Source organism: Eleutherodactylus coqui, chromosome 9 (assembly GCF_035609145.1).
Source record: "Eleutherodactylus coqui strain aEleCoq1 chromosome 9, aEleCoq1.hap1, whole genome shotgun sequence".
In the NCBI taxonomy this organism is placed as follows: domain Eukaryota; kingdom Metazoa; phylum Chordata; class Amphibia; order Anura; family Eleutherodactylidae; genus Eleutherodactylus; species Eleutherodactylus coqui.
The window spans coordinates 78276962-78292070 of NC_089845.1; the positions used below are offsets into that span (position 1 = coordinate 78276962).

Below are 15109 nucleotides of genomic sequence, written 5' to 3' on the forward strand. Positions count from 1 at the left end.
GATGGATAGGAATGCGCAGGCTCCCTTCTAAAGAGTCATGCTTGCTCTGACTTCGCCGGAGGTCGCTACAGGAATGGGGGAGCGGGTGACTATGAAAAGAGTCTCTCTGGACTCAATCACCTAAATTATAAGCAGCATAACCTAGTTTATGCTGCTTATAGTTGGTGACTGGTTCCCTTTAACATGTATTACCTAATAGGGTAGTTGCTAAGAGTCTGATTGGTGCAGATCTGGCTGCTGAGACACCATTGATTCTGAAACTGGGGCTTCCTTGTCCCCCTTTCCTCCTCATTGCGGACTTACTGCATTCCTCAGTGAGGAAGAGAATGGGGCGACAGTCGTGCAAGTGGTGAGCTGCTTCATTCATTTTTAGTAAAGCTATTGGAGAGAGCCAGCTATTTCCATCAGTCCCATTGAAATGAGCGGTACCGCCATTGCTCCATTCAGTCTGACCTCCCTACAGATGGAGCAAGCATCCCCACAGTAACAAAAGGGGGTCCCCCATCCTTGGGATTGATAGGGGTCTCAGCAATGAGACCCCACTGACCCCAGGCCAATACAACCTCTTTAAAGAGTTATTACCATAATTAATATTGATGCCATTTTTACAGCGTATGCCATAATACTGTACCAGGTGTATGCCATACCTTTGTGACCCGCCCTTATTTCCAGAAATCTTCATTATAACTGTGACTGGAGCTATGATTGGCATCAGTATCTGTGATAGGAGTGTTTATGTCCCCCTCTAAGGAGTTACTGGGGGAGGGGGGGGCATTGCACAGATATGCTGACTGAGAAAATGTAATACTGGCTGACATATATACTGGTGAGATAGTTACATAATGATAGAGAAATGACTGGAGTGGCCCTCTAATGAATTCTTAGCTGAAACATAAGGAATCCAAATCCACCATAGAACTGGGTAAAACTACTGCCTCATACTTACCGGTTTCAGATGCACATAGCATTTTTAAAGGGGTTGTCCAGGGTTAGAAAAACATGTGTGCTTTCTTTCAAACACACTGCCACCTTTGTCCATAGGGTTGTGTGCGGTATTGCAGCTAAGCTCCAATAAAGTGAAGGGAAGGTGAACTGTAATACTAGACCCAACCCACGGACAAGGGTGGCACTGTGTTTGGAAGAAAGCAGCCATGTTTTCCTAACCGTGGACAACCCTTTTGACCAGAGCTGTACGCATCTGAAACCTGTAAGAATGTGGTATTTATTTCACCTGGTTCTGCGATGGATTTGGATTGTACAGTTTCCTACTAACGAAGAATTAAGTGACTCCTTCTGATGCTGGACAAGATTCTCTTCCGATTCCTATGAAATAGACACTTGGCAAGGAGCGGCCAGCTACATGGTACATTATACTGGAGCTGCTCAGTAGTGAGCTGGTGTTCTTTTCCTGCATTACATTAATATGTTGTTTATCCCAAACACCATATTTTTCAAAGTATTTACACCAGAAAATTGATACAAATGGTAGATAATAAATAACAGAACTCAAGGATACAGGTAGAGAAAATGAACAGTGCGATGCCATCAGCCATGGACCCTACTGACCCAACTAATGCACATTACACAGTGCAAATAATGAACCGTGGTGATAGAAGGGCTAATAGCTAAACATTTTCCTAAACTTTGGAACTGTCATTTATTGTGTTTTTATCTAGAAATGTAAGTCCTATAGGAATAATGGTGTTAAAACATGGGTACAAAGTCTGTGCAAACATTGATTACTTTCTGGAATTCAGATATCCCCATGCAGTCATTTGTAAACTGCTGTTGTGCTTCTTTTCAGTCTACTCCGTGAACCTTCCTATATAGGGTGTATTTAACATTCAGCTCCAGACTTCATGGTGTGACCCCCTTCGTCTGTGTAACAATGCATCTACTTCTCAGGTTTTAATGAAGAAATAGAAGTCAGCCAGTAGTAAAGGAAATATCATGTACTGTATCCAAGCAGTTCATAAACGCAGGATTTAAAGTGTCACTTGTTATTAGTTTGTGTGTGTATCCTTGCAAGTGACACCCGTGCTCGGTGAACACAATGGACTACATTTCTGTCTGCCTTTCTCGCCAGTAATGTCGGACTTAGTATTCCACGCTGATGTAAGTTTCGTTGTCCTTTGTACAGAATTTGCTGGAAAAAAAACACAATTCATTGCAAATGATCTCTGCTACAGATCCGTTACAGTACTTGGTTTAACAACTATAGTGAGACAAAGAGTTGCTCCAAGGCGTTCTCTGAGCCATTAAGGAGAAAAGTTGAGCTTTCCAACAACAAATAATAGACTTGGAAGACGACTGCACCATTAAAATCGTGACATGAAACCTGATAGCTTGTGGCTTTTTCAATTTGGCTGTCGGCAGTATATAGTAAAGGCAACTACTATAGTATGTCTCTAATAGAGGGAAGGAACAGCCAAGCAGAGGTCATCCGTCAGAGGCTGCATGAAATATTGCTCTTCGGGATACAAATTAAAATGTTGAGGACACATAATCACAATTAGATGAAAATGCGATTGTAACGTTGCCTACGGCGAACGGATGAGTCGGTGTAGTAAGGTCATTGGTAAAACTGGCGATTGCATGAAAAGACATCCACAAGTATATTACATTTAGCAGAATAAAGCTCTCTATGAATGAAGTGAAGGTTTTCTGGCTTACTGGGTTGAGGTCCTTCATGTTCTACTTTCTATGATTTACAGTGGCTTATAGCGCTGAAAAACAAAGATTTTGCTACTAGAAGTAAAGCATGTTTACGTTAAATCGAGTGCGCTGAATCCGAATCTCAAGTCAAATTCGCCTGGGATGTCTAGATCTTACATTATAGGCCAACTTCAGTTTGGTGACAGCTTGATAGGTTAGAATGATGCATGACAACACTAGAATTGCTGCACCATTACCTGCATCATACCTTCCAGCGCCTTGTTTGTAACACATCCTGGCAGCAGCGGGTTCCTGCAGTATCTGAGCAGGTCGGTAAGCGGATGTCAGCAGTTATTAGACCTATATAATGTGAGATGGGCCAAGTACAAGCTTAGGCTGGATTCAGACGAACGTATATCGGCTGGGTTTTCACGCCCAGCCGATATACCTCGTCTCTCTCTGTAGGGGGGGGGCCTTGTAGAGCCAGGAGCAGTGCTCTGAGCTCCCGCCCCCTCTCTGCCACCTCTCCGCCCCTCTGCACTATTTGCAATGGGGAGAGCTGGGATGGGGGTGGGGCTAATTCGTGGAACTTAGCCCTGCCTCCTTTCATTGCAAATAGTGCAGAGGGGGCGGGAGCTCAGTTCCTGCTCCTGGCTCTTCCATAATCCCCCCCCCCCCCCCCCCCCCAAGCAGATGAGGACACCGTGAAAACCGAGCCGATATACGGTCATCTGAATCCACCCTTATAGTGACACTACTGTTTTCTTGTATAGCTAGTATGTCTGCTTTAGCCTAAAGATGAGTAGGTGGCGCTATTAGCCACTCTGACAATTTTTACTACATTTGTCGTTCAGCGCAAAAACCTGATAGCGACTGAAGAGTGCTTACAAGTATTATTTTGGGTATAAAGTTGGAGATCAAGACAAAAGATGGGCACCTCACATCTGCTGCATCGAGTGCTACTCTGGCCTCACACAGTGGCTCAATGGCAAGAGGACGGCAATGCCCTTTGCTGTGCCTATGACTTTGCGTGAACTGAAAGATCCTCACGGAGACTATTTCTGTATGACCAATGTAATGTTGCTGGATTTTCAAATAAGAACAAGTCAAAAATTGTTTATCCTGATTGCGAGTCTGCTCTGAAGCCAGTGCCACATGACGCTGAGAATACAGGGCCAATCCTGTCTGCATCTTGTGCTTCTGAAAGTGACCGTTCTGATGGGGATCATGATGATGGTGCTGCTGACTCATGTTATGAACCTGAATCTGAACAGGGTAAGCTCCACCTGCTGAGCCAAGCTGATTTAGATGATCTAGTAGGAGACCAGTCTTTATCAAAAGAGAAGTCTGAAATATTAGCCTCCAGATTACAGGAATAGAATTTACTTAAAAAATTTACAACTTCACACTTTTTAGTAATTGTCATGCAACATTAGCATCATATTACAAGCTGCAAAATGACACTGGTTTCTGCACTGATATGAATGGCCTTATGCTGGAGCTATATTGCGACTATGTAGTTGAGCAGTGGCGATTTACAGACTCTGGCAAAGTTAGCCTGAAAGCTGTATTGCTGCACAGTGGCAACAGAAAGCCGCCTTTTCCCATTGCTAATGCTATGGTAATGAAAGGGACATACATTTAATGGAACTCCCTTTGAAGCTGATCAACTGTTCAAATCCTAACTGGAATATTTGCAGTGATGTGAAGGTTGTGGCATTCTTGAAAAACACGTGCTTTCTGTGCCTATGGAACAGTCGTGATGACAGCAATCCTTACAAAGTGATGCAGTGGCCAACCAGAATTGGCAGATACAATGTGCTACATGCATCACTGGTTGATCCAGTGATAGAATACCTTCCTCCACTTCACATTAAGATGGTCCTAATGAAAAACTTTATTGTGGCTATGGATCATAATGGAAATGGTTTCCTGTTTCTGAAGAATAAGTTTGGAAAACCCACTGAAGCCATACTTGAAGAATTTTGGTTGGTCCTGAAATCTGCAGATTAATGTGTGATGCATTTCTGCAAAGCTTCTCATGGCAACATTGCTGAACTTGTAAGCAATATGTGAGCAGCATATCAACAACCTGGCTGCCGGATGCCGCTAAAAATTAATTTCTTACATTCTCACCTGGAGTTTTTTTCCCTACAGATTTTGGTGACGTAACTAATTAACATGGGGAGAGTCCACCAGGATATTGCTACCATAGAAAAAAGATATCAAGGCCACTTCAACCCCAACATGATGGGCGACAACTGCTGGTTTCTACAGCGGTCAACAGACACAAGCACAAAGCAGGTGCCTAAGGCACTTTGGAACAGTGTGCATTGTGTAAAGACTCGAGAACTTTTATTTACACATTTGTTAATGTAAACAAGTTTTTGTAATCTCATGTTTCGAAGCACAATTTTAGTTATGTACAGTGACTAACATAAAGTCAGTTTCTCGTGTGTATGTGCGTACGAAGAGCCAATGATGCAGTGTATAATCGTAGAATTTTAGAGTTGGAAGGGACCTCCCAGGGTCGTCGGGTCCTGCTCAGTGCAGGATCACTAAATCATCCCAGACAGATGTCTGTCCAGCCTTTGAACACTTTCATGGAAGAACTCGCCACCTCCTGTGGAAACCTGTTCCACTCATTGATCACCCTCACTGTCAGGCTCAGTCACACGGACGCCGATCCGTCCGTGTTCCTGCACGATTCAGACTGCTGTACTGTAGGTGCGGACGACTCTCCCCTCTCCGCTGTAATTCTGTCTTGTTTAAAAGTTCCCTTAATCAGCAATTATTGGATTTAGCCTATAGAGCAGGCTAAAACTGTAGAAGAAAAGTTACAGCATACTTGACCCTAAAGAAGCCCCTGTTCTCAATATATACAGTGACCAGTATACTGTAAATCTACCATTTACTTTCACTGACTCCATTCACCGTATGTCATGCAGCCGTGCATCATGGCTTTAATACGTGTCGAAGTCATGTGATGCTTAGCGTATTGGAATTCAATGCATCAGATGGTGGCTTATATCGGCTGGCCGTGAAAATGCCGTCCGATATACGCTCGTGTGAATAAGCCCTCAAGCATATGTTGCCCGACAGATCATCCCATTCCTTGGGGGTGCTCAGTTGGAATGCCTTGTAACAAGGGTGTAGTTATGACAAAACCCTGCCCTAAGGCAATCCTATTATACTATTGATGGAGTAAACTAGTCCATTGTCAGCAATAGACAATATTAGAAATAAATGTCAGCATGCAATAAATCATCCTTGTTCTTAACCTGACTTATTAAAGAAAATGATTATTTTATTCCATGCGACCGAGTAAGTCTGCTATAATTCCTTTCTGTGGCTAAAGGGGAAGTGATTCTAATTAGAAAATGCCAGTGTTAATATTTCAACTATGATCAAAGTGTATTTACCTACGCATTTAATTTGTATAGTAAACTAGTGGTGAAGGCAGAATGTCCTCAAAGGGAAGGTTATCTGAAAGGCTCTACCAGGCGACGTCTCTTACATTGACTTCTATACCCCGTATATCCTGCTTTTCTGCCAACATTTGACTACTGGGGTAAACGTGACCTTATGTGGTGCTGCAGTGAATGTGACTTAATTAATCGTATAGGCACAATGCAAGTTAAACATCACTTTTTTTTTTTTTTTTCCTAGGGTTTTCTATGCCTTTATTAAAGCTTGAGCATTCTCTGTCTGTTGCGTTGCGGATATGGCACAGTTTTTTTTTTTCCCAATATTTGTCTTTGGTCTGGAAAAACACAGCATGAAGAGATTGGTTGCTGTTTTACATATGGTGCCATTGAAACCGTTCAAGAAAGCTTTACTAGAACGACCTCTTTAGAGCATGTGACATGTTACAAGATTTCAAAAAGTTGACGCACTCCATGCAAGTTTTTCATCATTTCAGCTGGCCTTAATATGATCCTTTGCACCTAATGTACTTGGAGGAGCATGCCTCTCAAACCATTGAGTGCAGCTTAAGGCTGCCTGTCCACAGGCATTGCGAAATCCCACGAAGGATCTCCACCGCGGGAGCCGGCAGACGGATCTCTGCGGTGAGCCTACCTGACAGGCTCACCACGGAGAATCGTGGCAATTCGCAGCATGCTGTGACTTGCTGTTCGCGAGCGGAGAATCGCTAGGATTCTCTGCTTGTGGACAGCGGAGCTGCGCTTCCCATAGCAACACTATGGGAAGCGTTCACTGCGTTCCCCGCAGCTGGATTATCGCCGCAGGGAACGCAATGAAAATACGCCTGTGGACAGGCAGCCTTAACCATCCATGTGCCAGAAAAGAAATCTACATCAATTATGAACTGGAGTAGATTTCTATCATTATTTGCACCAGAATCTGTCATAATTTATAGTTACATCCACTGATGTAACTATAGAGGATGCAGGGGATGCGGTTGCACCCGGGCCCTGGAGCCTTAGGGGCCCATAAGGCCTCTCTTCTCCATATAGGGAGCCCATTACTATGAATAAAGCATTATAGTTGGGGGCCCTGTTACAGGTTTTGCATTTGGGGCCCAGGAGCTTGAAGTTGCGCCTCTGGTTACATCAGTCAGGTTCAGGCGACCACACCGCCCAACAAGCCACATCCACATTTTAATAACTGCAGTGTGTAAGAGAAATTTAAAACTGTTGCAACTGTTTGTTTTTTGGAAGTGAGGCACCAAACTTTGCAACTTTTTTATACCACTTTCGACGTGATAAATATCCCCATATTGTAAGCATCTTCTATCACATAGTAATACAGTTTAGTATGCTGATTTATGGCTTACTCACATGACCGTTTTGGCCGCGAAAAACCCCAAACAAACCTCCCACCCAACGCAACCATACGAAGCATTGGACTTCAATGGGTTCAATGAAACGAACAATTTTTAGCCACGTAAAATAACTGCACCTCAAAAAAATAGGACATCTCATGGAAAGATGGGTCTATGGGAGCTGGGGTAAAAAGAGGGGGAGGGAGTTTTCCTGCATACAATACAAAAAAGACAGCTGGCCCTAATTAGGCATTTAATTGCCATTCAAAGCCACGTGAAGGGTGTTATATGCTATTGGGTGAATGTGTATTTTTGGCAAAATAAACTGATCGATCAGCGAGCACGGATAGATCAGCCTGCAACTTGCTCTCTTCCCTTCATTTTATCAAATTTACAATCCTTACAAGCGAACATATTACGCATACGCTCGTTTGAACTGTTTTAAATTCAACATCTGCTGGAGTCCAGCGTGCCAAAACTTCATGTTATTTTTGTTTAATGTGGTGCGTACAGGCAGACATGTATAAACGCATATGGTCGTGTGAAGGAGCCCCGTATTGGTGTATCTTGACTCCACCAGGAACTCCTGGTGAAGTCAAGATTGACAGCGGGGTTATGCCCCCTGTTTGTGATTGGTTGCACAGCTGGTAGCTGTGTAGGTCCTGGAAGGCCACTACCGATTCAGTGGGGGAGAGGACTGGCTTCGGTGAGCAAACAGCAGCTTGTTGGGAGCGGCGGTGAGTGAGCAGACGCAATGCGTCGGCGGCGGTGTCGGCCGGGCCAGAGCCGACACACAGTTGCTGGGACACAGCTGGCTGTCGCAGCCGCCAGAGCAGATCGGTGAGCGTGGAAGCTTGTCAAGGAGCACATAACTGCGGCGGCCGGCACGTAGGAAAAAAAACAAAAACAAAAAAAAAACGAGCTGAGGCGGGGGCGGCTGCTTAGGTTAGTTATCGATGCAGTGTCTCCATTGATGTGTGCCAGCGCTGCAGCCATAGGCCGCCTGCAGACGGGCTTAAATTGCATGGCGGGATTTGCCACGGGATTTCCGCCGCTGGAAGCCTGCATAGGATTGCGTTAACAAACGCAATCCTATGCAGACAGCCGCAGTTTGGCCGTGTGAAATCTCGTGCGGCAAACAAACCAAGCCCCGCACAGAAACGTCACTCACCCGCCGCCGGCTCTGGTCTGCGCATGTGCCGGCTGCCCGGCAGCCGGCACATGAAAAATCCGGATCTGCGGAGCGTGGGTGAGTACGCGCTGCTCTCTGCAGGCGCTCGGGTCCCGCGGCGAGAATTCTCGCTGCCGGATCTGATCCGGCCGTCTGCAGGCGGCCTTAGGCTGAGGGTTTTGTGGTCTTCTTGGCATTATTAACATGTAATAATGTAAGGCTTTGGCAGATCATAATGTAAGGCTAAGAAGACCACAAAACCCTCAGCCTAAGGCTGCAGCGCTGGCACACATTTATGCACACTGTGCTGCTAGAGTCAAGGTAGGCAGGTCCTATTAAGAGTTAGGGGTGTGAGAGGGGCGTTCCACCCCCCCCCCCCCCCCTGTCAAACCCCTAGCTTCCGGTGGCGTCAAGATACACGAATACCAAGGAGCCCTTTGTGTCATAATTTAAAGAGACTCTATCAACATGGTCGATCCTAAGCAGTCACCATAATGCTCCTGGCCACATGACGCAGACCTTAAAAATGTCTTTGTAAACGCAAGTCTTGTCTTTATTGTAAACCCGCACTATTGTATTGTATGCAAATTGGCCCACTTTGAGTCCATTTTCCGGCTGGGGTAGAGGGTTTGGGATTTCACCATTGTTTGCGCTGATGACCGTGGCAAAGTAAAGCGACTGAAGCGCAGAGGGGGCGTGAGAAAACACTAGATGCTGTGACTTGGCGCTCAGGTGCCCCACCTCTGTGACTTAAGGCAATATAAAAGTAAGTCTTTACAATAAGGGTGAATTCACACGAGGGAGTGCGATATTGGTCCGAGAAAGTTGGACTGATATTACACTTGCAACCCTGCGACTTCTGCTGAGAGTGTGATGCAGTTTGCAAGAAAAAATGCATGTCATCTCTGCAACAAGCTTAAGAGTGCGATATCAATCCGAGTTTCTCAGTCAGATATCGTACTTGCCTCTTGGGGCTTATTCACAAGAGCGTATAGTGGCCGGCTGATATACACTACCATCTAATGCATTGGATTCAAATGCATCAGATTACACAGGTGTATTCCCATGGTGTAAAAGCACCCAGCCTAGCAAATATAGTGCCGGGCGCTTTTAGGTTGGCCAGGAAAGATGGTCCTGGAACTACCTTCCTGGCTGGAGAAGGGAGGTGGAAGGGAGTTTAGCAGTGTGACTGCTAAACTCCCTCCCCCTTCTCTCAATCTCTCTCCTCCCCTCCGTCTGTTTACAATGTGTGGGGGTGGGGGCATAGCTAAGCTCCGCCCCATCCCATTGCTGTCTGCGGACAAGGGGAGGGGGCTGGAGCTTGGCGCCGCCAACATCCTGCCCCTTCCTATTGCAAACAGCCGGAGGGGAGGAGAAAAGCAGAGAGTCGGCGAGGGGGAGGGGGAGGGAAAGCATTGCGGCAGCAGCGTTGATGCGCCATGGTCGGGCCGTCCTAACAAGCGCACAAACGTTAGATTTGTGCACCTATTCACGCGTTTTTATGGCGTCGGCGGGCACATGTAAAAACGCCTTTGACGATGTGAGTCAAGCGTTATGAAGACCTTTTCAGGAACTGTCATGAGATCAGGAGCGCTATGGTGACTGTTTTAGACTCGACCGCACTGATTATAGAATCCCTTTAATAAGTGGCTGAAATGGCCTACTGCATTTCCGCAGGTCTTTGGAATGCAACAGGCCATAACGTTAAGGTGCCTGTTTCCTCCTTCATTGTACCTGGGGCATGTTGACAGGTTTTGGTATGTCTTTCAAGCCAAAAGTCAGAAGTGTATGCTTTCATTTTCTTTGACCACAACTTTTTTGTTTTGGATGAAAAAGGTGCATAAAACCTGCACTGCAACTGATTGACTGCCTAAGGCCAGCTTCACATTGGCCAGAAAATCAGGCGAGATTTGTGAGTTGCGAAACAAACTAATATGAACCCCATTCTTTTAGGTAAAAAAACATTTTGTACAGTGTTAGCCAGTAGAGCAAAATGTGATTTTTCTCAGTAAGAGAAACCAGTTAAGGGCTCTTTCACATGAGCGTATATCAGTTCAGATGGGCGTATTTCTGATGTGTAAAAACGGCCAACCGTCAAAGATGGCCCATATGGTGCACATTCCCGCTGTTTTTATGCTGGTCGGGAAAGTTAGTTCTAGAACTATCTTTCCTGGACGGAATACGCCGGCCGTCCCATAGACTCCTATTATGGGAGCTGCCGGGAGAAAGGGAGGTGGGGAGGGAGTTTAACAGCGTGTCTGCTAAACTCCCACCCCCACCTAGCTGCCGCCTCTCCACCGCTTGCTGGCTGTCTGCAATGGGAGGAGGCGGGACAGGGCAGGAGCTAGTGTGCTAAAGTCCTTGCCTCTGCATTGTTGGCAGCAGACAAGGGGCTGTTAACCCTTTAAATGCCACTGTCATTTCTGAGATCGCAGGGAACAGTGTGGGTGTTATGGCAGCCAGGTGCCTTGTGAAAGGCATGCTGCCATGACAGCCCTGGGGCCTATCAAGCCATGCTCATGGGGTGGTTTGCTAGACTCCCTGTCAAATTACAGTATGATGTAATGCTGTGGCATTACATCATACTGCAGGAGTAATAAAAGCATCGCAAGTTGTTGTTGTTCCCTCTGGGGACTAAAAAGAAAAAGTAAAAATAAGATCAATAAAGTTTTTTTGCTAATTATTAAAAAAAAAACAACCCTTATGCCATATTTATAATAAAAGCTAAATCAAAAATACATATTTGGTATTGCTGCGTCCGTGAAAGTCAGATCTATTGAATGTAAGGGTGAATGCAAACGGCCGAGTTGGATTCCAACTGCAAGATTCTCACAGCTCGATGTGACCGTACCCTTGCATTGACCTCTCACTTACCCGTCCGGCGTCTTCTCTCTGCTCACCGATGTGCCGGCTGTAATACTGGCCTATAAATAATGTTATGTCATTTTTGTTAGTTAGTGCACCGTAGATACAAGCCACGTTGAAAAATGGCGGAATGTCATTTCTTTTTTTTTCCATTTCTCCCCACTTAGCATTTTTCAGTACATTATATGGTACATTAAATAGTACCATTTGAAAAATACAACTCATTCCACAAAAAACAAGTCCTCATAAGCTACATCAATGGGTAAATAAAGGAGTTATTATTTTATTTATTTATTTTTAGGGGGGGGGGGACAAAAACTGGGTGTGGGGTGGGAAGGAGCCCCGTCACGAATGGGTTAAAATCATACCAGAACAGGATCAGTAGAGGGGTGAATACTTGGTGTACTGATGAGGATGTGAAAGTTGTGTTTTGTGTTTTTTTTTGTTTTTTTTTTTTTTTGTTGTAAATATAGATTCTAAATCGGTGTTTGGGGTCACCAGACCCATGTGCTATCACTGCTATAGGTTTCTCATATTCTCCACTGATGCAGGAATCCATTTCTGATATTTATTCCGGTCTTGATCGTGTCAAAGATGGTTATAAACTTCTACTCCCAAGTTCTTCTGTGACGTTGAGACTTGAAGTTGCCCTTTTTAATATAGTAACTTTCATATGTTGTGTCCTTGACTAGAGCAAAAAGTCCTTCGCCACGGGTAATTCATTCTTTAATTTTGTGGTGGTGAGACCTCCTCCTCTTTCAGTTTTTGTGGTGTTCTCCAACTTAATGAGCCCCAACAGGACATTTACTTCGCAGGATCAGATACACAAAATCGGACGTGGTACATGTGAATGTCCCTGGGATCTTATAGTCCTGCTGTATGTTGAGGATTTGTATCCTGTCCGCAGTCAGTATATGTAAGCAGGCCTGTTCTGTTCTAGGCTCCCATATTGAATAGGGAAATCGGTGCTGTACAGTTACATTACATTCTATGCGCCTGGCTCACCTACTGCATTTAGGAGCCTAGGAGGCAAAGCGGGAGACTTTCAGATTGGAAGGACTTGGCAGCGGAATTTGCTGTATTATAGAACGTTCCGCACCAAAACTGCAGGTCTAATGTGTGTATTTTAGTGCAGATTTCTGCTGCGGCAAATTCCACTGTGTGTTGCGGAACAATTCCGTCCCATGTGAAAGATTCCTTATAGGCAATACAGATTGTGGCTCGTCCATGCTTTATAAGGTATTTAGAAAAATTATCGTACTCCATCCCTGTGTTCGAATTGTTTTTCTATATGACTTTAATGCCTATAGGACTAGCTCCATTAGTGACTGACGATTATGTGACGGTGCTTGCACTCGCCAATGTGTAGCAGCTTGATCACTTAAAAGCTAAATTTCAAATGGTGAAACTGAGTGAACGGCTTTTATTTTTTTTTTTTTTTTAATAGCGCCTAAAACCAGTTCTAATAAAGCAAACAAAAGGCTAAAACTTCTATTCATTGTTACATTTCACCTGACAAACTATCATTTTGAAATTGTCCATCAATTTTTGGCCTAATTCATACCAGTGTTTGTACGTGGCTATTTAGCTTTGCAAATGCATCAGCCGAAAATTGTGACCAAGTGAAGCATTGGATTCATTCGCATGAGTGATTTTTGGTTGCGCAAAAAATAAATGCTTTTTTTTTTTCTTTTTCTTCTCCTCGCTGCGTGGAAAGACGGGTGTTGCCTATCTCTATGCAGAAAAATGATGGAAGCTCCCATAGCCTACTATGGGAGCTGGGAAAAAAAGGGAGGGAGTTTACCTTCGTCCCGCACTCATAAACGAATACAGCTGCAACTATTGAAGCTGCTAGAAGTCATTCCGAAGAATTTCTGTGCTACAGCATATTCTTTCCCACGATATGCCCGTGTGAATGATGGGTGATTTTTATTTTATTTATTTATTTTTTTTTTACCCCCCTCCACCCTTGTGAATAATGGCTTAGATTAAGTGAAACCATTGAGGTCCTCTTTTGACAAATGATTAGTTTCCAGGTCTAATTAGGACAGAATCCGATTAGTCCATACTTGAGATTTTGAGCGATTGTATCTAAATATCTCCTACCTTGCTAAGAAGACATTGATGAAATAAATCTGTGTACAAACATCTCATAAGTTTTTTTGTTTTTTTTTTTACGTTAATTTCCAAAATCTTTTTCTACAGTATACGTTTGATATTTTTTGCTGTTACATAGTTTACACTGTGCCAACTGTAAACGCATCATGAGAGCCCGGGCCAACTAATACAGTAAGCAGTGTAGTAAAAATAGCTACAAATGTTGCTCATTGAGAAGAGCAGTGAGTCAGTAGGATTGTATGTCCATGGGCCGGGCCCGGAGGCTCACATACTACTGGCACAGAGCAGGCCATAGCTTGGATATTTTTCTCTTAAAGTGATAAAGAACAGGTGTGCATGTATTGCCCTTTGCCTTTGATTTTGGTACATTTAACCCTTTCACATGCATTACTTTGCAGGGTTAAAACAAGAAGGCGTACATTATTGGGGCAGCAGCTGGAAAGTTTAATTATAGGGTAGGAGGCCTTTTAGGGATTAAGAGTAGTGATCACAGAAGGGGTGAATCTCAATAACAGCTGTGAGCTACAGACGCATGTAGGAAATGGCTTGTGAAAGCATTAATAAGGTTAAAATATAGGGTTCTGTAGAGCATGCATTATATCTAAATTAAGAGGTTACCCAGGCCATCAAGTACGCAATGTTTTCAGATGGCCATGATCTGACTGTCTTTATAATGGATTTTTTTTACCATAATAGGCTTCTTAACACACTAAGATTTTTATCAGATTAAGACTTTATTCACATGAGTGTAGACCGGCCAATATACGCTACCATCTGATGCATTGGATTTCAATGCATCAGATCACATGAGCGATTTTAAATTTTGTACTTTTATTTTTGCGCCATGTAAAAGCAGATGGCCAGGATAGCGCATAACAGCACATTTCGGCCGGGCACTTTTACGCCGGACAGGAAAGATTGTCCTGGAACTATCTTTCTGGACGGATTACGTCGGCCGCTGCATAGACTCCTGTGGGAGCACACTAGCTTCTGCCCCATCCTGCCTCCTTCCCTTGCAGAGAGCCGGCAAGGGGGAGATAGCTTAGCAGAGCTAAGCTGCTCCTGCCTGACGACATAGCGGGCTTGGCGTGTATGCAGCGGGCTGTCTGGGTGCAGAAACATTAGATTTGTGTACCCATTCACTCATTTCTACTTCGCCCGCAAATGCCTGTGTGAATAAGCCCTAATGTCTATATCGAGTGGTTTCTTCTCTCCCCATCAAGAATGTATACATGCCCATCTGAGACAGAAGTGCCTGTGAGTGGTTGTGTCCACTGGCAGCTATCAAATGTGTAAGATCAGCCTTGGGGTTTTTTCACAGGACCGTATGCATTTTTTATGGCTGCCTGTACATGCTGAATCGTGCCATAAAAGGGCACAGATGAAGAATAGCCGTGATCAAAAAAAAATACGCTGCTTCGTGGAAATTCCTCAATACGCAAAAATCTTCGAAATGACTACTAATGCTTAAATAGATGCAGCCGTAATCTTTTCCCAGCATTGGACGTAGGTAA

General features: G+C 44.3%; 1 protein-coding gene across 19 annotated transcripts in view; it reads left to right on the forward strand.

Annotated features, from left to right (window-relative positions):
* EPB41L3 (erythrocyte membrane protein band 4.1 like 3) overlaps positions 1-15109 on the forward strand; it is a 213437-nt gene that overhangs the window by 37985 nt on the left and 160343 nt on the right. Inside the window, exon 1 of one of the 19 annotated variants that reach the window (XM_066579583.1) lies at positions 4942-4959. The exons of the other annotated variants lie outside the window; for them this stretch is intronic. The gene's annotated coding sequence lies outside the window, so the exon portion shown is untranslated. Of the gene's footprint in view, positions 1-4941; positions 4960-15109 lie in introns of those variants that run through there. 19 annotated transcript variants of the gene reach the window in all.